General features: G+C 39.9%; 1 pseudogene; it reads right to left on the reverse strand.

Annotated features, from left to right (window-relative positions):
• Positions 1 to 9,464: 9,464 nt before the first annotated feature.
• LOC125484067 lies at positions 9,465 to 10,701 on the reverse strand (annotated as a pseudogene).
• Between the last annotated feature and the right edge of the window lie 2,084 nt (positions 10,702 to 12,785).

The following is a 12,785-nucleotide window of genomic DNA, read 5'->3' on the forward strand; positions in this document are numbered from 1 at the left end:
GAAAAAGGGTCTAGGCCCGAAACTTCAGCCTTCCTGCTCCTCTGATGCTGCTTGGCCTGCTGTGTTCATCCAGCTCTACACCTTGTTATCTCAGATTCTCCAGCATCTGCAGTTCCTACTATCTCTGAAAGATACATATTGGCTGTTATTATGAGAGACTAAGTTTTAATTTTTTTTATTGGAACAGAGTACCATTAGAATTTTGTTTTCTTTTCAGGAATAGTTAGTAGTTAAGGGGGAATTGTTCGGTGTGTTAATGGTTCAGTTAATTTGTTCACTGTTAGAGTTGGATAAATAAATTTTTACTTGTTGGTTATAGAGTGACTAAAGGAGTTCATTTTATTTAACCACTCCTTTATAACAGCTTGAGAATGAGAGGCAGGTTATACCACTTTTCACACTTCTTTTAACAGATTATAGGGCAAGGCAAGCCTCTCTAGGTATCTTGGTTTTAGTTATTAGAGGAGGATTGACTTTCGCTTTATAACAAGACAGTAGAGAGGTTTTGGTTGGAAAATAAGGAGAAGATAGTCATTGCTAGGGTACATTGTAGTTTAATAGGAGTGGGAAAAATAAACAGCAGTTTGAGAACAGATAAGATTTAGGAAGGCACAATAAGCAGCCTATTCTACCTCAGGAAATACATGCACTGCAGTAGCCAATTTGAAGGAGGAGCAGTCCCTGGAAAGTCTTAAACTAACCATGTAAGTTTTGTTTAAGATCACAGGAAACCTTCAGATATTTCAAAATTAGTTTCTTTATTTGCTTTTTGAACATGTTTTGAGTAGACGTCTACAAACAACAAAGTACAGTTCTTGATTGAGTGTGACTAAATTGCTCTTATGGAATGCCTTGTTCTGAATGGTACTTTAGCAGCTATTATCTCTTCCTTCTGTTGTGTATTTCTGCACTTCTGGCATACATTGCATGTAGATACTATTCATTCGGCACTTTTTTTTGGGAAGACTTTGTAGTAAACAGCTGATGTGGCTTTGAGCTTACATTTCTCTATTCCCATGTGGTCTTTGTATTTGTTTTAGAGGAGTTCTTCCTGCAGCATTTTGGAAATGTTTATTCTCGTTTTGGCTGGTATCTTCCAGTGAGATGTTATCTGTGATAGACCAGTATGGCCATACTGCTGGCTGTGTTTGCTGTATCATGTCAGGCCTTCCCTGGATTGCTTGCTGAGAGAGCATCTGTAACTCTTCATCTTTGCTGGTCTAATATGTCATCTGATTCTATTTTGGTGGTATGATACAGTACATGATGGATTTTTATACCATGATCTTTTGCCATATGATTTACTGAAATCAGTTGCAGCTCTTTGCAACTGTTCAACCCCAGGAAAGCAAGACCACAGAACATTCAGTTTCCTTTTCCTCCTTCCCTCACTGATTTGTGTTGTTCCTACCTGTCAAACCTCAGTTCTATGTACGCCTCTAGCAAGATGTTGCTTGGTTTCAGAACAGATTTCTCTGGATAACCATTTTCTTTCAAATTTCCAGGAACAATCTTCCAGTATAGTTTGAACATGATGATGCTACTCTGTGTTTTAATCTCAAAATTCTCCCCTCTCTTTCACACCCTCTTCAATTTCAGGCCAGCATGATTCACTCCAGTTTTTCTTTCTTTGACACTAATTTATATGGACTTTTCAATATAATTCAGCATTAAAGTAGTGTAGAATGTTTTCCAGTTTACTCATAAACATCTCACTGCTGGCATTTTATGTCTTTTGGTTTCCATGGCTCAGAAATAAACACATTTTAGACTCAAAAATGCTAAAGTTTCATTGTGTGTATTTATTACATCTCTCCATGTGACTGGAAGAGTAATAGACTGATCCATTGTTAATCAGCACATGACAGCAGTGTGACAGAGAATGTGGTAATCCAGGGAAAATATTCACAAAACAGTTTACTGTCAGAATTTTATGAATAACATAATTATAAAGCAATTTTGTTGTGGTTGCAGACAAATAAACTTTGAGGAAATGGAAGTCTTTCCTGCTGATAACTTTGATGAGGCAGTCACTACGTACATTGATGGCCACGTGGGTGCAATTGGTGACGCCCTGCACGTACCTGAGGCAATCCAGTGATGCCAGTGATACCCACTGCCCTCTGTCCCTGTAACACTCCATCAGCCTGGAATTCAGTGTACTGCTCAAGTTGGGAAAATAGGGGATCAGTAACCCGTGAGTTGCAGTGCTGTGTAATCATTTGCGAAATGTCACTGATGACTGCAACTGATCCTTGAAATGAGCCAGAAGTGAGGAAATTCAATGCCATATGAACTTGGTAGGAAGAGTAGAAAAACTAAGTATCTTTTGTATGGTGAAAAGAAGTCATGCTATTGTTCAGAGGGATTTGGGCGTGCTTGTAAAACAAATACAGAAAGTAAGCATGAGGGTACAGCAAGCAGTTAAAAAAGCAAATGATATGTTGGTCTCTGTTGCAAGAGATAGAGATTTTTTTATGCAATCACGGAATGAGGGAGTGGCTGGCTAGGCTGCATTTATTGCTGATCCCTAATTGCCCAGAGGGCAGTTAAGAATCAGCCACATTAAGTAGAATACAAGAATGCAAGAAATGCAAACATGTAAGAATTAAGAAGTCAACTTGCAATGTACAAGTATTTGGTGAGACCACACCAGGAGTACTAAAAATGTCTTCACCTAATGAGGGATATATTAAAGGGGATGCAACAAGTGTCCACTACACTGACTCTATGGAGGATAATATTGTCCTCATTGCACAGAATGGACCTATCCTCTCTGGAGTTTAGAAGAACGAAGTGTGATCTCATTCAAATTCTGAGTAAACCTAACATTGCAGATGCAGATGTTTCCTCATTTTGAAGAGTCTAAAAGTAGACTCTTCGCATGTTTGTACAATTTCATTGGTGGATATTAATCAAAATTCACAATGGGCATTTTTCACGTTTCTAAAATAAGACAAAACTATTTTAAAATAACAAATTCTTTCAGTTTGATAATGAAAATTAAATGGTCCTTATTTCTCACAAGTTCAACATATCCTACTTCTAACTTAGTTGTGAAAGGAAATATTTACTAAAATACAGTATATCAAAATTAATTTAATGGTTGTGAACATTTCCTACATAATTTCTAAATACCACTTTCTCCACACATATTACAGTGATAATATATTGCCACCAGCAAGAAGCTGTTATAAAATTTTTCATTGAGGTATTGTCAATTTGGTGATAAGGACACAGGCAATGTACTTACTGACAAAGGGTAGGGGTGTTCCTGGGGTCTCATTATTCCTTGTATTCTTGACATACATGATGATGAATTTGAGTATGGCATTAAGGTCTTGAAATTATGACCTTTCCCCCAAATCTGAAATGCTCCATTTCATAATGTGCCACTATGTCCTGTCACCACAGCTGTACTATTGAAATGTTACAAGTTTAAGGAATGCTTACAGTGACAGACTCCTGTGCAACATACAGCTCATCGTACCTCCCAGTATATTAACATTCATCGTGCAGCGAGGTCGCACTCAATGATTTTTCAGTGTGAAACCCCTTCATAATAGATTGTAGGTGTTGGTTATTCACCCCGTGTACAGCCTCACCAGCAGCTCCAAACAAGTGTACTGACCTTCCCAAAAGACATCTCATCAGCTCATTGCCCTCATTATCTTGTGTTCTGAGCATGTCACCCATTACACACTTGGAGTGCCAAGTATTGTTAATGGAAGCCTGCTGACTGATCATTGTGCACTTGGCAGTTCTGTAGCACAGAGAAAAGTGTGGATAGAATGGAAGCAATGAAACATGGGGTAAGAACCAATAAAAAGGAAAATGTGTATTTATGTAGCCCCTGCCACAACTTTGGAACACCTAACAACATACAAAGTACTTTGAAATGTAATTATTGTTATAAGATGGGGGGTTGTGTGTGTATGTCCGTCTGTGCATTTGGGGGTGGGGTGGGGGGGGAAGCTTGGTGGTTAGGAGGGGTAATGGGAATGGACAGCAACAATGGAGGCACACAGCTATATTACTGTTCAGATGCACCAGTGACATTAGGGGAAAGCTACCAAATTTTCTGAAAGCCTGGTGTGAGGCTAGTACACGTACTCCCATTACTTGATGCAATCACTACATGGCATTATGTCTTGAGCACCTGGTGTAACATAATGTAAGTCAGGCATCTGTGTCCAAAATATGGAATGCCCATCATCATTTGTGCAGTAGGAGCATGTATGGTAAGGATTCAAGAATCTTTGGTTTATCTGAATGGATAGTTAGGACAGAATAAAACAATGTCAAATTAACTAGAAATACGTTGTGACATGCATACTCGGGACAACTATCAGTTCAGGAAACTAATCTTGGCAGTTTTGTCATTAGGTCTGCCATGTTTTTCTGCATTGAAAATTAGGGCTGTGATTTCCCCATTTGAAGTTAAAGAGTGATGGCAAGTGGATATCATGGTATCATTTTTGCCATGGCCCAAGGCTAGTTATCTGCATAATCACACCTCATTATTTATGTAAACAAGATGTTGTCTGTGTTACTTGGCAAATTACATGGTCAGCAAAACAGAAGTGTTCACCTCTACTGGGACCTCTGATTTCCAAGGCTTTGGCTCTATATTCAAAGTCCAACTAATCATCACTGCAAGCCAGGAACTACTTTTGTTCTGTAGTGCTCACCTCTACTGACCCAACACATGGCACAGAGGAAAATAAACTAGTTCCTTGCTTCATGGAGAAAGATCTCAAGGTGCTAATGAATTGGGTGATGGACTGAAGGTCAGTCCTCTTCCTGGCTGATTGCAATAACAGGCAATGCCAACAAATGCATTCAGCCTGGACAGACCTTGTAGCATAGGTCAGCGCCATCTCCACCATTAAAAATGGTGACCAGCAATACAGAAAGTAGCTCAATGATATCCTGCACTCTGTAAAAATAAATGGCACTATCTTCACTCTGCTACCTTACTCTAACTCTGCCACTGCACCCATATCTCACAAAGAGTGATGGACTACAACTCATAGATCACAACCTGATAATCTGAAATGTGCTCTGGTCCTCTCCAATTGCCAACAGCACTAACTCATATGTTTTCTGTGGCACAAGAAGGTATCCATCTTTTCCAACTAATTCCCTTTCTTTTCTTATATAGACACTAACAGCAGCAAGGACACTTCTGCAAGCAAGAAATCACAGCCTGTACCCCCTCTGCTCCCCATGTCTGAGGGAGAGGCCTGGACTCGCTAGAATTTAGAGGGCTGAAAGTAGATCTAATTGATGCTGAGGGGGATTAACAAAAAATAGACATGGAGATGTTTTCCCTTGTACACCAATCTAGAAAAAGAGGTCATAATTTTAGGCTAAAGGGTGGCAACTTTAAAACAGAGATGAGGAGGAATTACTTCTCTCAAAAGATCCTGAATCTGTGGAATTCATTGTCCCCGAGTGTGGTGAAATTTAAGCAGGAGCTAGACAGATTTTTAATTAGTAATAGGTTAAAGGGTTATGGAAAGTGGGCAGGAAGGTGGAGATGAGGTCAAGCTGAGATCAGCCATGATTATATTAAATGGTGGACTAGGCTTGAGGGGCTGAAATGCCAATCCTGCTCCTAGTTCTTAAGAACCCTCAGAGAATGTGCCAACAAGATGTTCAACTGCACTGGCTCAGAGACTTCACCTTGGAGGACTCTCTATCTAAATTAGACTTAGGGGCACAGACTGGTTGGCATACTTTGATGCATCTCGGCAGCTTGCTGAGTAAGAAATGACCAAGTTTTCTGGCATTCAGAAGACTGCTGGGAGACCAGCGTTCCCTCTAATTTGCTTACCAGCTATGTAGGCCTCTGAGAGCTGTGCGCTGCAGCAATATCTAGAACTGGAAGTCAATGGCACAGACAGTGGAGCAATGCCAATCACCATGTGCAGAACATTGGAGCCTAGAGCAAACATTGCTGGAGACCAGGCAGTTGCTGAACCGCAGGCAGAAGATCAGTTCTTCTTCTCCACCAGAAAGGCTTGCTCAACCAGCAGAGACAGGCACAGGGACATTGGGCAGGTATGTCAGAGACACTTGGTAGGCTGGAGAGAAAAATGGAGGAGTCCTTGAACGTTCTCAGTGCTACGGTAGTTCCAGCACATGAGTGCCTGGCTGTCACCATGGAAACGGTGGCAGCTGCCTTGGAGATCCAGGTTCAGAATACTCAGTGGCTCCTAGATATGCATTCAGACCTGCACTCCATTCCTCCAGCCAAGGATACTCAGAATCAACGACAATGGGGGAATAGGCACTTTAAGCTCACGCCAGGTGTCCTTTCCTCTCAGAGACACAGGCAGCCTGCATCTGGGCAAGACACTCTCTGCTGGCCTAGGGCTTCTAGGCCCAAATGAAATGGGGGTAATTGCCCAAATCTTAGAGGTCAACAGGGCTAATCCCAGAGCAGGTCCTCTGCACCCCAGCTGTGGCTGCTGGGCCTGCACCTAGCTATAATGGGGAAAGGGAATGGAAAAAAAAATACTTACTGAGGCACATCGGTGCTACAGTACTACATCATTGTAAATAAGCCAAGACTTTCCTCAATATACTATAACTTGCACTGTTGTATCAGTTTTTAATGTGGAACATGGTTAAGTCACACCCATGTGAGAGGTGAGGAACATTTCATACATCCCAAGGAGTCAGCATTGCAATCGCTATGCAGTGCCTATCTCTCATGAGCATCCGAACCTTTGACTGCAGATAGCGTTAGACGTCAGAGATCCTTGAATATTAGCTTTAAGGACTCCAGCCAAGCCATTGTACGTCAATGTGGAGGGTACTGAGGCTAAAGGGAATGTCCAGGGAGTGATCCAGTGCCTGGGCTGCACACATTTTTCACCATTTCTACCCATCTTTATGGGCGAGGATATGGAATCAGTGATGATTTCACACATTTCAGTGGGTAGGCTGTTCCCATGTATGAGCTTTTCAAGGGAGGGCAGTGATATTCTAGGCAACGTACAATTGGGCAGCTCTTGTAACCATTGTCCCTCATAATGCACCGATCTGCAGAGAAGTTTTATACAAAGTGCTGCCTCTCACAGGCTAAATGCTGTCATAGATGGTGTTCAAATATATCAAGGTAATTGGACAGTCTTTGTGCACTCTAAACCATTGAAGGGCACTGATGAAGGAAGAGGCTGAAGGAGCTTTCACAGAATTCATGCCAAATGGATAGTTTTTATATGGAACCAGCCTACACATGACACATAAAGTGTATGAGTACATGTCATATATTTGACAAAGCTTTCAGAACTGCACAAATTTAGTGCCTCATGATGTTAATACACACTCACTACTGCTTTTCCCCTATCAGTTATGTTAGGGCAAGTTATATACAGCTACTTCAATCTTGGTTCAACTGAAGATATCACTTGCATATTAAAATGTAAGATGTATCATGTAATCAGCAAGACCAAAATGTGAAAAACAGCAACTCCAACAAGTTAGACCTGTCCTTTACACTAAACAGAATCCTGTCTGTCAAATAAGCTACTTGGATGCTCAAACAATGAACAGAATGTCGACCTCATTCTTGCATACTGAAAGTGGAGAACAATAAGGCTGTACCTAACCCCTTGGGCTCTCTGAAACAATGCTCTGTCTTTCTCTTGTTGGGCCTTGATACTCAGCCTCATCTCCACCCTCGAAGGATTGCTCTCATTCCTCCATTTTGTTGTTGTCCAGGATGTTGCCCCTTTTGTCAGGGCTACTTGCAAAACCCTGCTGGAGAGGCCCAGACGTCGAAATGTCATTCTCAGGAGCCCGATGACCTGTTGCATTACGGCTCTAGTGTATGTTCATTCTTTGCCTACCTGTGCATTTCCTACAGGTATCATGAGCACTTCTGGAGGAGGCGCCCTTATTTCCTATCAACGTCCCTGGACAGTCCCAGAATCTTGGTATGAAGCAGGAATCTGAGTTGTCCAGTTCATTATGAGTATTGGTACCTCCCAGAATATCTGGCACAGATCTCCAAAATGTTGCTTTAATGGTCACAAATTAGTTGAAGATTAAGTGAATGTAATATTTTTCTGTTTACAAACACTGCTGGTTGGTCATAGGGTAGTCCCATAACAATATTGCTGCAATTGGTATTCCCCTGCTTTGCTGATGCTGAGTTCCAGGACCTTTGACCATGGCCAGCACAGCGATTCCACAAGTTGCAATGAGTGCTAATGAGACAAGTCACCATGTACCACTCTGTTTTATCAGACAGCTTTTTGCACCATTGAGTTTATAGATTGCAAAGAGGAAGATTGGAAGTGTGATATTAAGACACCACAATTGACTACTGATGTCATGCAAATGCATGGAGGTAAGTTTCTCATTACCCAACAGCAAGATTGTGAACTCATGATTAAAGGCTTGAGGATTTAATCACGTGATTTTTTCTCAAGGTTGACGATCTGATTTTTGTATTCTTGCCTAATTAAGACATCATTCTTGCCAACCTTGAGATGGGAAAAATCTACCTTAAGATGATGCTAGTGAGAGTATCCAATGTGTTAGCTATGAGGTTATTGCTCAAGCATCTTTTAGGGAGAACATCTTTCTGGGCCAGTGGCAACAATCCTTTTCAACATCTGCAACCTGACTTGTTGCTTCACAGCTGTACATTCGATGGTAAATTCTTCATTACCTAGAAATTATCCAGCCCCTAACCACTTATTTTCTGTTGTGAGAATGCCAATGGTAGAATGTTAGTTGCAGCTCTTCAATATCAGCAGCAGTTGTGGAATTGCTGTGACAGCTCCCCATAGCTGCATATCATACGGGTTGGGAGCATGAAATTAATAAGAAAAACGTGCAAACTCTAAGTATCTGGAGTAAATTGTATTTGATAGCAGTTAACACTGCAGCAATGCAATGCACTGTTTCTCCTCATTTTACACAAACTAGAATTCCCAAGTTACATTTCTAAATTATGTAGTTGATGGTGCACGGAATGAATCCTCATACAACAAATGTTTGTTGTGGTGGATTGTGTGTCAATAAGTGCTTAGTTAGCTTATTTTGTATGTGTATCTCTTGCCTGAACCTCTGTTCTGCAGAAAAAAATCTAATTCAAAAAACAACTATTATTAGTTGAAATACTCAAAACTCTGCTGCTACTATTATTGTTTCATGGATTACATTCTTCACAAAGTGTCATTGTGAATGTTTATAATTTGTTGAACTTTTATCTAATCCAGAACTGCGTGCATTTAACTCCTCGTGTTTGCATAGGTTCAGGTACAGGTATTGTTTTTCCTTATTTAACACGATAATACTGTTTTGTCTCCATTTGTCTTCTTTTAAAATTAATGCTTTAATGAAATCAGCAGTGTTCTGGTACTGGTTAGACCTTGATAACAAATATTACATAGATTACAGAGGTTTATTACCACATTCCTGGAATATGATGTTTGTCCTGTTTACATGAAGGATTGACTCATAAAGAATGTGTCAGGTGGAGAAAATATGAAAGCTTTGGGATTAATTGTGGCGAAATCAAGACAGAACATTGTGACAGTCACTCCACTGGCCTGAGCAGGTGGTTGCCAATTTACTATGATCTTGCTAGTGGGCGATGTACATAATTTTGGAGGAGCCATTCCAAAAAGAGCTGAAGGGCTAGTCCTAGCTTTGGAGGGAGGGCTGATGGAGCTTCCTTAGTTATTATTGGTAGCAACTGTATAACTGTACTCCACACTTGGTGTAAGAGTGATGTCATGATATCAAGTTTCTGGGCCTGTTTAAATGAGCACCCCATCCTGCCTAAGTTCATAACTTCTGATTTGCCCATTGGGATTGGTTGGTTCAGTCCACAAAACTTCATTTGATTCTGATCCTGTGACTTGTAGTTTGAGTTTTACCATATTAGACAGAGGTGCTTCCAATGTCCAACTATTTACAGATGAGCTAGAGGTACAACCACCGTTAGTGCAGGCAAATAAGATTTAAAAAAATACTGCGTGTATGGTTTTAGATCAGAAACTACAATAGTTTGCCTCTGTCCAGAGCAGGTCTGTTCATTATTACCAAGTAATCTATCTTCAGAAATCCTTCCAGTTTGAATTACTGCTGCTATCCATGAAGCATTGATTTGTGTGGCAGTAATAGTTTGAAGTATTGGAGGGCTTAAAAAAGCTGGAGCAGTTTCAAGTATTTGTATTTTAGTAGTTATACTGGTACAGAAGCCTCCTGCTGTATAAGCAATTTTTTGCATAGCTGTAAATCGCGTATGTGAACAGGCCTTCATCTGTATAACTTCACGTTAAAGTATCAAAACAGAAACAAAAAAAAGTTCATTCCTTTGTAGTCTGTAGGTCTAAAGAACATTATTGCCTTTTCTTTTTCTGGAGGAGACCAGGAAATTACTAGCTTATGTCGATTATCTGGTACATCTGGTTGAACCTCAGGAGCGGGAAGGCCAGTAGGTGCATCCTGACTGATTTTTACAACCACCCATGGGTTTTCTGCATGTCCAACAGAATTCCGACTAGGTTCTTTATACTTATACCATCACCATGGTTTTAAATTACCATCAATGAATACATATTCGTCTTTGCCAGCCTCATAGTCTCTAAATACAACCTCTTTTTCTATCAGTAGTTCTCTTCTTTTCACGGTAGCTGAAAGCTTGTCTATTGCCTTTATGAAACACATCATGCTGCATTATTTTTCCATTTGCATTAAGTGGTTTAAAGCAGCACAGTTCAATCTGTGTTGCATTCACTGGCTGAATACCAGGTGCAGGCTGAGAGGTTGGTAATGCTTTGTCTGAGTACTTCTTGTGGTGGAAGATGCATATACCATGCCTTGGTACAAGCTTCAAGCTTTAATGTTTCGACTGTGTAAGATCCAGGCGTCGAAGTAAGAACTGATGGAACAAAACCACTACTCTCCAAATTGCTATCATTATAAATATTGTATGTCTGTGAAACAAATTAATTGTGACAATACTACTTACAAGCTTCGAACCTTGTTTCTGTTTAGAACAAAACAAAAAAAGTCTTATAGGTTACAAAGTTCACCGCTTTCCTTGGAATTCACATTACTTTCCAGTCCAATCCTTTAACAAGGAAAAAGCCAATACAAAGTGTCAACCTTGTAACTTATCAAAACGCCGCTGTGATTTAACCATCAATAAAGGTTGAGTTTGACTGGCAGCCAGGAATGGGATTTTGAATGGGAATCTGAGTGAGATTCCAGTAAACGTTTACTATTACTGAAGGCTCAGGAAGAAGAGGGTCAAACTGATCCTTGGCAACAGTACAAATGCAAAAGAGTAGCCTGTTTAAACTGTCAGCCAATTTCCTTATCTCATAACAACCCATCAATTCTTAATTAATTGTCCTGCATTACTTCTGCAAACCAATTTCCCTCTGTCTTCTTCCAAAATCATATATTAGTAATTTTTAAAAAAATCATTAATGGCATACGAGTTGAAAATTTAATAAATGGGATGAAAATAAATGTGGCTGAAAATAAAAAATAAGTTGCAGATGTTGCAAATCTGAAACAGAAACAGAAATTATGGAGGGACTGATCAACTAAGACAGCAACTGTGGAGTGAATGGATGAGTTAACATTCTGGGTTATCAAAGAGTTTTGATAAAATACTAAGGCATCTGATCTCTCCATGACCTGTCACACTGAGTGTGTCCAGTATTTTCTGTTTATCAAAGATCATAAAATGTTGTTTGAAAAATAAAATTAATTTCTTTCAGTCCACATGAAATGTTTTAAATTATATTGAATTTGAGCTGTACTTAGTTGCAGCTATCATAGCAATATTAACAATGTATATTTGTATAGTACATTTATTGTGATAAATTGTCCTATAACTTTTCACAAGAACTTAATCCAATGAAATTTGACACTGAGCCACTTGTGAAGATATTGGAGAACATCACTCAAAGCTTGGTGAAATAGGTAGGTTTTAAGGAGTGACAGAAAGGGGGATTTCATGGTAGAAATTCAAATAGGTTTGAGGCAGAATTTTCAGAATTTAGGGCATGGGCAACTTAAGGTAAGGCAATGATGGTTGAGGAATTAAAATTGTGGATGCTCAAAAGGTCAGAATTAGTTGGTAGTGTGGATATCTCAGATGTTTATGGGCTGGAAGAAATAACAGAGATAGTGAGGGGTCCATCATGGATAGTTGGAAAACATGAATAGGAATTTTGAAATCACTAACAAAGATTTGTCAAAATGAATCACATTTGATACTATTCAAAAAACTTGGTGTTCCCAACAGAGACTAGTGCTCACATGGCACACAACATGAGAAAATATTGTCTCAAGGACTATTAAAAAAATCCCTAGTCTGTTTGCTAGCCAATTTCCTGTGATGCTTATCCAGTGATCACACACTGCCAACTACAATGTGGGGCTTCATTATTGACTAATAATTTACTTAAGCTTTAAGAGCTCAATATTTACAGGAAGGTGGTGGTAATGGAGGCGTTAGTGGCCAGGAAACCTGGAAGTAGTAGTAAGGTGAAAGATGTGCTGAATTGAGGAACAGGATATCATTTTAACATTTTCTTCATTTCCTGCTAGTCTGCAGGTAGGATCCAAGAGGGAGAGATTGTCAGGGAGAGGTTGGCGGATCATATGGGAGACCCATATATAGTGGGATCTGACAATCACTGGAGGCTAGATACCAGATTGCAAGGCAGTGAAATGTCACAGTGTTTGCGGGGGAACCGACTACTTTCAGATTGTGTGAGGATCCAGCTAAGGGTGGA

Source organism: Rhincodon typus, chromosome 9, assembly GCF_021869965.1.
Source record: "Rhincodon typus isolate 14 chromosome 9, sRhiTyp1.1, whole genome shotgun sequence".
Classification (NCBI taxonomy): Eukaryota; Metazoa; Chordata; class Chondrichthyes; order Orectolobiformes; family Rhincodontidae; genus Rhincodon; species Rhincodon typus.